Source organism: Crocodylus siamensis, chromosome 6 (genome assembly GCF_052110815.1).
Source record: "Crocodylus siamensis isolate JL-2025a chromosome 6, ASM5211081v1, whole genome shotgun sequence".
NCBI classification, from domain to species: domain Eukaryota; kingdom Metazoa; phylum Chordata; order Crocodylia; family Crocodylidae; genus Crocodylus; species Crocodylus siamensis.
The window spans coordinates 95,661,850-95,674,559 of NC_143400.1; the positions used below are offsets into that span (position 1 = coordinate 95,661,850).

The 12,710-nt window shown below is 48.6% G+C and overlaps 1 protein-coding gene across 7 annotated transcripts in view; it reads left to right on the forward strand.

Annotated features, from left to right (window-relative positions):
• The window catches only part of LPP (LIM domain containing preferred translocation partner in lipoma), a 423,011-nt gene that overhangs the window by 308,669 nt on the left and 101,632 nt on the right, over positions 1 to 12,710 (forward strand). The gene's annotated exons all lie outside the window — the stretch shown is intronic.

Consider the following 12,710-nt stretch of genomic DNA (forward strand, 5'->3'; position numbering starts at 1 on the left):
AACGGTCTGATCCTTTTTTCTTCCCTCCCCGCAAAACTTTTCTCCCCCCCCCCCTTTTTTTTTTTAATTAAAAATATATATTGTTGGATATTCTTGACTAGCTCCATTTATTATGCGGGAGGGGTAAGCAGAGACATGGATCTGGGTAGATGCCAGATGTCCTGATACCCTGAGCCTTGCTTTGGCCGGATCCGTTGCTGCCTCTCTTTTCTTAACCAGTTCCCACCAGAAGTCAGGTGGAGGATGTCATGCTTGCCCCGTGTCTCTTGTTCAAAGCTCCCCAACAAAGATATGCTACAAAAGGTTGAAAAGGCCCTACCAGGTCTGCCCTGGGATGCAAAGGAGGGTGCATTGCTATGTGAAAAAACCAACCAAAATCTTAACCATTTCTGCGTGGGGGGCTCTGATGAGGCAGGAGCGGAGTAATATTGGGATGGCGACATGCACAAGGTGGGGAAGCCTTCCTGTCCTCCGGAAAGCAAGGATTAGCTGAGCCCAGCAGGAATGCTCTTTGCCGCTGCGACACCTTTGTTCTGGTCAGGGTTGTTCTCGTTCATCATCATTATTTGTGGAGTACAGCGTGTCCTGGGCATGCGGGGAGACAGGTGGCTGCTTTGAAGATTTAATAAAGAATGCAAAACTCAAGGGAGAGGATTGTCCCACTGAGGTCAATGAATAAGGACAATGGCTAACAATAGTGTCTTGCTTTCCGGCAGGGGTGGGTCGCCAGGAGCATGTAACCCAAGTGCTCCACTCTGCAGTGCCTCCCGGTGCAAATCAAGGTGCTGGTTTTGACCTAGCTGGTCCTACACCACGTGGGCCCTACATACCGAAGGGCCTGCCTCTTCCCTTACCCTTCATTGTGACCCCCAGGCATTGAAAGGCGGATGAAGCAGCCCATGCTTACGCTGCTCAAAGCTCCCACCGTGCTTTGTGAAGATCATCGCCCTGCAAGTTGTGCTACAAAGGGCGTAACTTTCTTCTAGAGCAGCATCCCGCAAATGCCATCAACAGGCCAAGTCTACATGGCAGAAGGACGCGGGGGGCCATTCCCAGCCCTTGTTCCTCAGCTCTAGAGCTTCTTCCTTCTCAAGGCTGCCAGCTAGATGTTTTTTGATACCAATGATCCCGTAAGGTCCCTTCCGGCCCTAAACGGCTGTGAATCTGTGATACCAGCCTCCGGCTTCTTTATTATCCCATCCAGGAAGAGCGCAGACCTCAGCGTGACAAAGGGCGCTTGCATCCAGAAGTTCGCAAAGAGGAATTTTTTCCACCCGTTTGAGTTGGTCTAATAAAAGCCATTGGGTTTACCCAACAAGAAGACCTTCCAACTTGGGCAGCGCTAGGCTGCCCTGTTGGTTTGGGAGGTCCTATTTCATGTTGACGCTCAAGTCGTTTTATGCTTTATGGATGAGCCTTTGTGGGGAAGGGTGGCGTATAAGTCACGTCAAATACATAAAACGCAGCACTTTCCACGTTGCGAGCGTTCGCGTGTTCAGCTTGGTAACTCGGGGCGAGGCGGCTAAGCAGTATCGCCCCATCCGCAGCCGCAGGGAGCAGGCGCGGAGCAGTTCAGGAAGCTGCCGGGAGTGCAACCCCAGAGTCCTGTGTGCGACCACGAGGCTGTTCCTTTCTCCAGTACGAGCAACACTTTTTTACTGTAATATTTTTTGCATGTTAATTAAGCAAAACACATAGTCTCTGTTTAACTCAGTGGGGCCCTGAGAAGGGCGATGGCCCGTGATGCCCCTGACTCAAACTGAGACTGCACAGAGCGGGTTGAACCCGTTTGGTTAACCATTTGTTTGCTGCCGACGTTTTCACACAAAAGAAAAACGAGATTGAAACCTGTCTTGTTGATGGAAAGTGATGTGATTTTAAAGTTTCTTTGTATATTAAAACAGAAACCCGATTTGCATACTTTAAGTATCTTTTCTAGCATATTCAGGCATCTGGCAAGCAGGCTATATATAAACTGTTAATACAGTATGAATGCAAGTTTCACATGCAAAATTAGCGTCTGTAAAAATGATGAGGTTTATTTCTCTTTTCAAACATGAGCCGTGCGCCATCGCGTCTGTTTTTGTTACCTGCCAAGGCATCGCAGCTGGAAGAGACTGTTTTTTAAGCGGGCAGCGGACCTGAACTGTGGCACAGGTGGTGGCATTTATCTTGCAAACAGTCTCCTAACCCCAAATGGCTGGAGCTGACCACAGGCACATTCCCGCGTCACTCGGGTCCACTTAAAAGCACCAGCACACTGAACCAGGCACCAGGGAAACCCGGTTTCTATCCTTGCTTCCACTGCTGAGTTTGCAGGGCATGATAGCACTCTGCCCTCACTTTGTCCATCTGTAAAATGGGTTAGGTTGAACCTTTGTCCTCCTTTCATTCTATGTCTGAGTGTAGAGATTTGGAGAAGGGAGTGTTCCCCTTTACAGTAGCCTTCCTGTCATCTCCCTGCTGGCTTCAGTGACACCGGTGTGCCTGAGTACAGCCCTGCTCCATTATCTCTCCAGCCAGAGCCTCTGCACCTTTAGCACGACCCAGAGCCATGAAAGCAGGGGGCTCTGATGGTTCAAAAGCACCTTATATCTTCATTAAGCAGCCTGGTGGCCAAGCTTTTGATTCCCTGGACATCCATAGAGGCCCTGTCTGAAATGCAGGCTTTGATCTCCTCCTTTTAGTGGTGCATAGATTTCATAGACATTCGGGCTGGAAGGGACCCCGAAGGATCATTGAGTCCAGCCCCCTGCCCCAGGGGCAGGAAGTCAGCAGGGATCACAGGATCCCAGCAAGATAAGCATCCAAGTGTGTCTTGAAGGTGTTCAATGTAGGTGCTTGAACCACCTCCGATGGCAGGCTGTTCCAGCCCTTGGGGGCTTGGACAGTAAAGAAATTCTTCCTTATGTCCAGCCTGAAACGGTCACAGTGGGGTTTGTGACCGTTCAATCTTGTCATCCCTTGGGGCGCTCTGGTAAACAGACGTTCCTCCAGATCCTGGTGGTCACCCCTGAGAAACTTGTAGGTGGCCACCAGATCGCCCCTGAGCCTGCGCTTTTCCAGGCTAAAGAGCCCCATGGCTCTCATCCTGTCATCATAAGATCTGTTTTCCTGACCTCTGACCATGCGCGTGGCTCTCCTCTGGACTCTCTCAAGCTTCTCCACATCCTTTTTGAATTGTGGAGCCCAAAACTGGACGCAGTACTCCAGCTGCGGCCTCACCAAGGCTGAGGACAAGGGGAGAATGACGTCCCGGGATTTGCTCGAGAAGCATCTATGGATGCACGCCAGCATTTTGGTCGCTTTACTAGCCGCAGCATCGCATTGGAGGCTCATGTTCATCTTGTGGTCAATGATGACCCCCAAGTCTCTTTCTTCTGTAGTGCTAGCCAGCGTAGCACTGCCGAGCCTATAAGGGTGCTGCAGGTTTTTCCTCCCAAGGTGGAGAACTTGGTTGATTAGTGCTTTGAGGCCTGGTACTGGAAGTCGAAGTGGTTAGGGGCTATGGCAGCGTGGTTTCGGTGGCAGTTACCATTGGGCCTGTTAGTCTCAGGGATGGTGTCCTTAGTCCCGGGGATACCACGTGACTTTAAGCCCAGGAGAAGTTTGCAGGGCAGGTTGCAAAAATAGTAAGCAAGAAAACATGAAACCTTGACCTTCAGCATGGAGCTTCTTCTGTCTTTTTTTTTTTAAGGGGGATTGAAGTATCAGTATCTATTGCTCCTATAGCAAAGACTAATATGGCCAACCCTCAGCCCCCCATTGTACATGGTTTAAGTCTTGAGAAATCCAACTGACATGTTGAATAACATCGATTTAGACACCCACAACCAGTAGGGACAAAGGATGCATTATGCTAGCTTAGGTCTAGAAAGGAAAGTCAATGGAAAGCCAAGCACAGCATTTATATGCTGAGTCTCAGTGGCATGTGGTTTAAACTGCTCGTGTTTCCTCCATTAACAAGGCAGACAGCTACAATGAGAGGATTTGCACTTTTTGTTTTTTAATTAAGAATAGCCAGCTTTGCTCCCCCCAAAAAGTGCAGTGAGATGCCTGCGATGCTCAAACGTGACACACAACCCCAGCATTCAGCAAAAAAGGGTGACAGGCTATGGAAGTGGAAGCTATCGTTTAACACAGTCATGTTCAGAGCGGAGAGCAAGTGCCAAATATAAATATTTAGCGATTATCCAACCTCTGTATCACCCAGCAAAAACAGCCCAGCTGCTCCAGATCCAGCACATCAGCGAGGACACGTGGGATCACAAGAACAGCCTATCGCAGAATAACACAGCATTCAAGGACAAAATAGTCATGTTCATTTATTACCATTTTTGATGATTAATGGAACAGTTTGCCCTTATATAGTCATTTTTATCCTAGGATCTCGGAGGGTGTTACAGACACCGATTAATTAGCAACCCTCTGCCAGGGGAATGGTACTAGAGCTGCAGGAAGTTGGGCTGGAAAGGACCCCGCGAGGTCACCTAGTCCGCCCCCCTGGCCGGAGGCAGCATCACGCTGGTCCGGTGGATGTTCACGTCCAAACTCCCATTCTTTTCAATAGTGAAATCCCCAAGGCCTCCATTGGAAGAAGCCCAGCCTCCGGCACCTGTATCTCCAGCACGACGTGACCACATTGGTGCCACTCTCCTCCGCTCCAGCTGCAAGGGCATCTGGACCCCACGCCAGTGTCTCGAAGCTGTTTTTGTATAGCAGCCACTGTCCATCGTTCTGCAGACATAAAAAATCATGGCCTTTGAGCCTAAAATTGGCCTCTTGGTCTACCTTTAAGCATCTAAGTACTTTAAGCAAATGTGACTTGAGCTTGTAAATGGGGTAACCAATTTAGGTCTCTTCCCAATTTAGGTCTCTTCTTGCAGAGTCCAACTTTAAGGTCCTGCTTTTTTTAGTTGCAGTCAGCACACCCTGCTCTCCCTACATCCTTACCCCAAAACAAGGGAATAGCTGGCAGCCGCCAACTGAGAACTAATACAAGGAAATACTCATTTCACACCATATACACTTAGCCTGTGAAAGGCATGGTCTCAAGGCATCACTGAAGCCAAGGCACCAGGTGCATTTGAAAAGGACTGAAAGTTGAGGCAGAACATAAGAACACCCCGAGTTACAATTTGGGACAGATTAACAAGAAACGGCAAGGCCTTAGGAGCTGGGGAAGAGATATTGGCTCTCCCGGTGAGTCAGCGTCTAGCAGACAGAGATCGAGGGCTGTGTGTTATTCCTGGTGTCTGTTATTCCATAACCACCTCCATCACCGGCCCTCCGTTATATTTTTTGGCAGTGGTTGATACTAACCCCAGCTGGAGGCAGGCTTGAAACTACATGGGCTGCTGGTTGCCCCCAGACGGCTATTTCTGTTTCTAAAACCTTTGCAAATAAAATCCTTGCAAAGGGTCAAGCAATCAGGACTTGTGGTCGAGGTGATATCTTTTATTAAACCAACTAGATTTTTGCAAGAAAAATTCTTGAATTGCAAGCTTTTGGGCACCAACACCCTTCATCAGGCATAGGAGAAAAGATTGCAAAAGTTTTCCTGGGTTGAAATGGAAGAGGCGCCCATGGGAATGGACTCAGCAGTAGGGCACGGGCTGACTCTGTTTGATATTACTGCATATTTGATCTCATACAAAAAGTGACTTTTTCTGAGGGGACTCATGGGATTTCTTGCATGTCCGGGATAAACCCAGGGGTTTTTATATTCTCTTGACTTTTTACAGCAGCTAGACAAATCCACTTCTTTCCAAGGATCTCTACCTGGCTTTGGAGACTCTTCAGTAAAAAAACCCTAGAAGATCCTCACGCAAGCCTTGACTGCAGGAGGGATCCATTGATTCTCTTGTCGAGGAGGCAGATCATTTGATATTTCTTTCTCATGAGGCGCTCTTAAGAAACGTCTCACTTCTCGGCCTTCCCTTGTCCAAAAGGCTGGATGAGCATTACTGCCTCTAAAACTGGATTCTTTGTTATACCATTGAATAGAAAGGCCTTGATACGGTTGATCCAACTACTGAAAAAATTTGGCGTGTGTTTAGAGGAGAAGAAAGCTGCAAACTTTATGCAGCTGAAGGAAAAGGGGGGGAAAAAATGAAAGGGAAAGTAAATATCAGTGAGAAATGTTTCTGGCTGCCTTTCAGTTCCAAATTGGGCTAATTCTACCTTTTGAAAAGAAGATAATTTCCATGTTTCTTTAGTTGAGAACACATAATTGAAGTTATTTTCTCTCCAAAAGAAGAAACCTCTCGTGCATCATTTGCAAATGGACAGGAAAAATGAACATGTACAGTGCATCCTGAATGATGGAGTATTCATTACAATATCTTTTTTTTGATGTCTTTGCTGATTTCTGTACTGTGTTTCTTACCCAGGCGGGTGGAGTGGAGGGGAAGGAGGGTGTTGGATAATGAAGTGCACTAATCCCACGTCTACCCTGAGCTGAGTAGCCAGCAAATCAAAGGCAGATGATTATCAGCGAGGCCTGGAATGAAAGAGGCAAACTGAGGAACTGCTGAAGCGAACCATTGAGATGAAATGTTGACTTATTGTACCAAATAATTGCGTAGCGATTCCACACGACTGCTTCTCTTGACCTGGCTTTTTAGGAACTGAACTTTAATGAGGAAGACGAGCCAGATGTTGTTATTGCAGAGTGCTGAGAGTGGCGCAGACGTTGAACTCACTTCCTTTTGTTTATAGCACGGAGATATTTTCTACCACAGAGCCAAAAGTTAGCTGAAGTTTAACCCGTGGCATGCTGGCACTTTTTATGGCATCCAGATAACAGTGAAGGGTAGCTTCTGTCAAAATGCACACGTGCAGTTATACAGCCATGTAGGAGCATCACTCTTGACATCGAGATCTCTTGGCGCTTGCCAGCCACAGCCAGGATCAAACTCAGATCCTACTGGTCCAAGAGCATAGCCCCAGGTACTGGAGTGAAAGGAGACTCAGCAGTATTGAGCGCTAGGCCTGACTTCCCATAAACTTCCAAGGGGAAAGTTGGTCATCATTGATCATCATTCCTGTAAACTTTCAAGGAGAAAATTGATCATCTTTCCTTAAACTTTCAAGGAGAAAATTGATCATCTTTCCTTAAACTTTCAAGGGGAAAGTTGATCATCATTCCTTAAACTTTCAAGGGGAAAGTTGATCATCGTTCCCTTAAACTTTCAAGGAGAAAATTGATCATCTTTCCTTAAACTTTCAAGGGGAAAGTTGATCATCATTCCCTTAAATTTTTAAGGAGAAAGTTGATCATCATTCCCTTAAACTTTCAAGGGGAAAGTTGATCATCATTCCCTTAAATTTTTAAGGGGAAAGTTGATCATCATTCCCTTAAACTTTCAAGGGGAAAGTTGATCAGCATTCCCTTAAATTTCCAAGGGGAATCTTTCATCATTGAGCCTCATTTCTCCTCTTTAAGCCACAGGGATGGAAGTGCCTGCATTGCAGATCTGCACAGACCGTGGACCCGAACCTTGTTTGGATCGGGTGGGTTCCCTTGGCCTATGCCGTGAGTCACTGGGGAGAGCTGGGGAACAGCCTGAAGGTTACTGAAGCAGCATAGACAGAAACCTGCATTTCTAGACAGCTCTGAGCAGCAGAGAGAATGGAAAGAAAAAAGGCTACTTCATAAGGAGAGACAGAATTGGTATTTTTACCCCTGACCTAACCAGGCAGGAGGAAGGAAATTATTCTGCTGAAACAGACCTTTCACATCAGAGTATTTCCCCCCCTTTTTCTATCCAACTCAACAGCCTGCATGCATGCAGCGTGCTGAGCCAGTGTTTGCTGGGCAGTTCAGCGAAGGGTCCAGATCTTCTTAGCGATGCATAACCGTCCAGGGTGGAAGTGGCGCGTTGTCGGTAAAACAGTCAGTCGGTCAGAGTGCCCTTCCTAAGCATGTGTATTGGTGTTCTCAGAGCAGCGTGGATGGGCAGCCCCGAAAGGTGCGTTTGCGGGGGGCGTGCAGCATCTTTTCCTGGCGTGCTTATTTCTTGCAAGGAGATGACAGCAAGCATATGTTTGCTTCTGAGTTCAGGCCAGTTTGTACCAAATTTATAGCTGGAAAAGTTAAGGGTTGATTCAAGAAGCAAACTAGGCTCCCATTTCTTGGCCTGCAGATCGGAGGACATGGGGGCAGGGAAAAGTAGCACGAGGGGGCTGAGGATCAAACCCTGCCCTCTGAGGAGCTTGGAGCCCAGGTCCAGAGCGCTGTCTGCTACGGGGTTGTGGAGGAAAGTTGGATCTGGACATAGTGCCGGTGGCAGGCGGGAAGGCCACTTGGTGCACAAAGAAATTCAGCCTTGGGGGACCCCTGAGTCCGTTCCTTCGCATGGAGTCCAAGCAGCTGGGCCTTGAGCTCAGGTGAAGACATGAGGCCACGGGACTTATTTTTAGTGGCATTTTACCGCAGAAAGAGGAAGGATGGGTTTGTGGTTAAGGCACTGGACTAAGACGCACAAGGCCTGTACTCTGGGTTCATTCCTGTCTCTCCGCCACAGGCTCCCTATGCAGCCCTGGGCAAGTCACTCTCTGGGCCCAAGTGGGTGGGGGATAAGCACCATTATCCAGGCTTTCCCTATCTTGCCTGTTCGCAATGCAAGGCCTTCACGAAGGAGACTGCCTGCCTCTTCCTTTACAAGAGGGGTCTTGTAGACACAAAAACTTAAGGACAGTGATATTCCAAGGGCAGCGGTCGGTCCCTTAGCTTTCCTGTCTTCTCCTTCCTAGATAAAAGCCTGGGGAGGAGAGCATCCAGAAAGAGAAACGCGCACGATGGATGGAATATTATTTTAAGAGCTCTGGTTGCCTGATTGATTTCCAGAGCTAATAAATCCTTGGCTGTGCTCGCCACATTGAAACATATGCCCAAGCAAGATTCATGATCTGCTCTCAGGAAAGGGAAGAGTGCGAAAAAATGGCCCAACCAAGATTAAGTGCTTTAAATTTGGCAGCTCTAATTGTTTTATTAATAAACCTTTTATAGGGTTACATTATTTATTACTTCTAATTAAACAGCTACCTACTAGATTTAAAAAAAGGAAAGACGCAGTTGAGGAAATCGGGACAAGTGCTTGCTTCTCGCGCTCGTTACTCATGTGAATCGAAATGCCCGTGGAGCCGTGCTGGCCTGGCTCTCCGTGCGGGGAGGACGTCCCCCCGTTACAGCAGAAGCCCCGTGCATCACGTAGCTCCATGTGGGTCCAAAGTGTGGGACTCGTGGCCCAGTCTGCATGGGACTGAACATCACTGTAGGTCCGTGGTCCTCTCTTTCCCATCCTCTGCAGACAGGTGACAATAGGAAAAGGTTTTATCATTCAATCACAGACAGTGAGGGTCGAAGGGACCTCAGCGGGTTGCATCTAGTCCAACCCCCTGCTCCAAGCAGGACCAGCCCCAACTCCACCATCCCAAATAAGACTCTTAAAAATGTCCAAGGATGGAGTCTGCGCCACCTCTCTGGGGAGCCTGCTCCAGTGCTTCACCACCCTCCTGGTGAAAAAGCTTTTCCTAATATCCGTCTTCAACTTCCCTTGCTGCAGCTTGAGCCCATTGCTCCTTCTGTCATCTGCCCCCACTGAGACCAGTTCAGCTCCATCCCCTTTGCAGCCCCCCCGGCAGGGAGGTAAAGGCTGCTATCAAATCCCCTTCGGTCTTCTCTTCTCCAGACTCAATCAGCCCATTTGCCTCAGCCTCTCCACACCAGTCCTGTCCCCCAGCCCACCACCATTTTCATTGGACTCTCTCCAATGTGTCCACATCCTTTCTGTAGTGGGGGACCCACCACTGGACACAGGACTCCAGATGTGGCCTCCCCAGTGCTGAATAGAGGGAGGAATCACTGCCCTCGATGTGCTGGCACCGCTCCTCCCAATGCAGCCCAGGCTGCCGGTCGCCTGCTTGGCACCACGGGCACACTGCCGGCTCCTGTCCAGCTTCTTGCCCCCTGTTCCCCCCAGGTCCTTTTCTGCAGAGCTGCTGCCCAGCCCGCCCCCCCAGCCTGCCCCGGTGCAGGGGATCGCTCCCTCCTCAGTGCAGCCTCGCCTCACCAGTCACGTCCCCCAGCCCCACAACCATTTTTAATGTCCTCCACTGGACTCTCCCAATTTGTCCACATCTTTCTGTCTTCCCCCCCTCCCCAGTTTTCTTGAAGCATCCTTGAAATACAGATGACCCTCCAGCCCAGTGCAAGCCGGTGGTTGGCGTCAGGGCTCTTTTAAATGAAAGCTTTTGGTTTGTTTCTTGCACCTCCCTCCCCTGCATTTGGTGGTGGTTTTTTTTGGGGAATTAATTTCCTGCCTCTCGGGAAGGCTCTCTGGGGCCTGGAGTGAAGAGGGCGGATGCAGAGCGATCGAGGGGAGAACCAGGCTTCATGCAGCAGTGCCCAGCCTTTCCGCCCATGGGTGGGATGAGTAGGGCGGGATTGGTCCGCAGGTCAGATCCAGTGCGTGGGCCGCATCCAGGACGTGGGACTGGACCCAGTCTAGCATGCAGCATCGGACTGGCTGGGGGCTGATCCGGCCGGTGTCCCCAATCCAGCGTGCAGGACTAGCCTGGCATATAGCAGGGTCATATCATGTGGCTCACGGGACTTAGAAATGTGGCGTGGAGGAGCAGTGTTGGGGTTAGTTGCCTCTTTCCTTGCTGCCGAATTCCCAGACCCAAGGCGAGCCACGCAGGCTGGGTGACATGGCTCCACGGGCCGGACGTGTCCCGCAGGCCAGAGGCTGATCACCGTTGCTCTAACACCCGAGATCCTTTTGGGTGTTATTTAAGGCTTCTTTACCTGGAATGACCGAGCAATATTTAGGATAAGTCTTATGTAGAGTTTAGACGATGACTTTGTCCGGGGTGGTTTGGCCAGGGCTGATCCTGCCCCAGGCAGGGGTTGGACTGGATGAGGTCCCCTCCAGCCCCGCTTTATGGAGGTGCTACTGCCTGCGTCTACACCAGAGACAACTGACCCCCAGAAAGGGCGAGAAAGACCACACCTAGACTCATCAGGAGAAACGGGATAGGAATATTTAAGTTTGATGTAACGGGGAAAATAGTCCTTTGCTAGAGCAGTCAAAAATGTTCCGGTTTTTTGATTATTTTGAGGAGAATAAAGCACATGTTTTTCATTTCATGGGCAGTTTTCGGTGGCTTTTTTCTTCCTACTGAGATTTCATTAGAAACATATCAGCTTTGGGCTTTTTTTTTTCCATGAAAATCCCCCAGATTGACAAAGCGCGAATTTTTCTCATGCAAGTTTCGAATGCAGTCAACTATTTTTTGTTGGGAAAAACATGTTCATGTAACGCTTTCCACTCCCAAAATGGCCAGCGTGGGGGTGGGTTTGCATCCTTGTTTTACCAACCTCTGAGATACTTGGTTCAAACTTTTGTTCCAGTGGGATCTCATTCACTCCGAAGGAAAAAAACAATAATCACAATGAAGACAATGATCTTTACTAGAGAGGCTCTCGGCAGGAAGGCTTTTTTCCCAGAGAATCAGCCCACGTTTTTTAAATTCAAGATGGGAACAGATTAACTCAATCGCTGAATGTACCTTGTCTAATGATTCCTCACCTGTTTGTGCGGCTGCTTGTGGACGGTGATTTATTCATATCACACAACCGTTTAATTCTTGGTTGCCATTCTTGGTTGTAGAAAGAGGCTTAATAATATACCCAGTTGGAAATCAAGAAAAACAATCAATCGGAGCATGCTGGCATGGCTTATTGAAGTATGAGCACGCCCATAACGGAGAAACAGCCTATACCCAATGACGAACCAAGTTTGTTCCTTTGACTTCCATAATCTTTAGTTTTCAGAGCGTGCGTACTCGGCCCTGATAAAGCCCCTGCGGTTGGTAATGCTTTTTTTGAATTCCTCTCCCTGCGCGGTTCGGAGCACGGTGTCTCTGGGTGATGGAGATGTCAGCGCTGAGCACAGGTCTAAGGACTCCTCCAGGCACGATCGATGTCTAGTTTGCAGTGTCCCTCTTGCCCGAAAGAAGAGTCAGTGCATTTCAGGCAGTTCTTTAGGCATGCTGTGGAGTTGCTGCGTTTTATTGGCTCGAAGTAATTCATCATGTCAGCAGCGAGATTTTCCAGGCTCTGGAAGTTAAATGCGCATCATAAGAGCAAACAAAATGTTGTTTGCCGGTGATACTGCCATTCACCCGCGCTGACAGAGACGTGATGTATAGGAAAAGGTGTGATGTTCGCCGCTAGACTAATGTTTCTAAGGTCTGGATCCGAATATAAATCCCCGATGAAGGCAGCAATTAACCAACTAAGTCACTGACTTTAAGGAACATACTTTATTGCACGAGCGAGTTGATTCTTGCGGGCGAGTTATGCAAGGAAACCATAGACGCTAGCAAATGTTATCTCAGTGTTTTGTAATGCTGAAAGGACCTGATGTTTAACTAGCACTACAGCCCTCCCAGAAGTAATTCCCCATTTCTCGAGACGTGTCCAGATTTTATACGACTCCCAGTGAGATGGCTCCTCTGAAAATATTGCTGCTATTTCACACCAGCTCTTAATCCATAAAGGCCGAGCGTTCGCGGGCTTGTTTCTAGGGACTCGTTTGTGTTTCTGGTCTTAAAATTAATGCGACTCTTGATGTCACTGCCAGGGTTTTCTTTGATCAGGGCACGGCTGTGCAAAAGCTGTACCAGGCGTATCTGCTCGT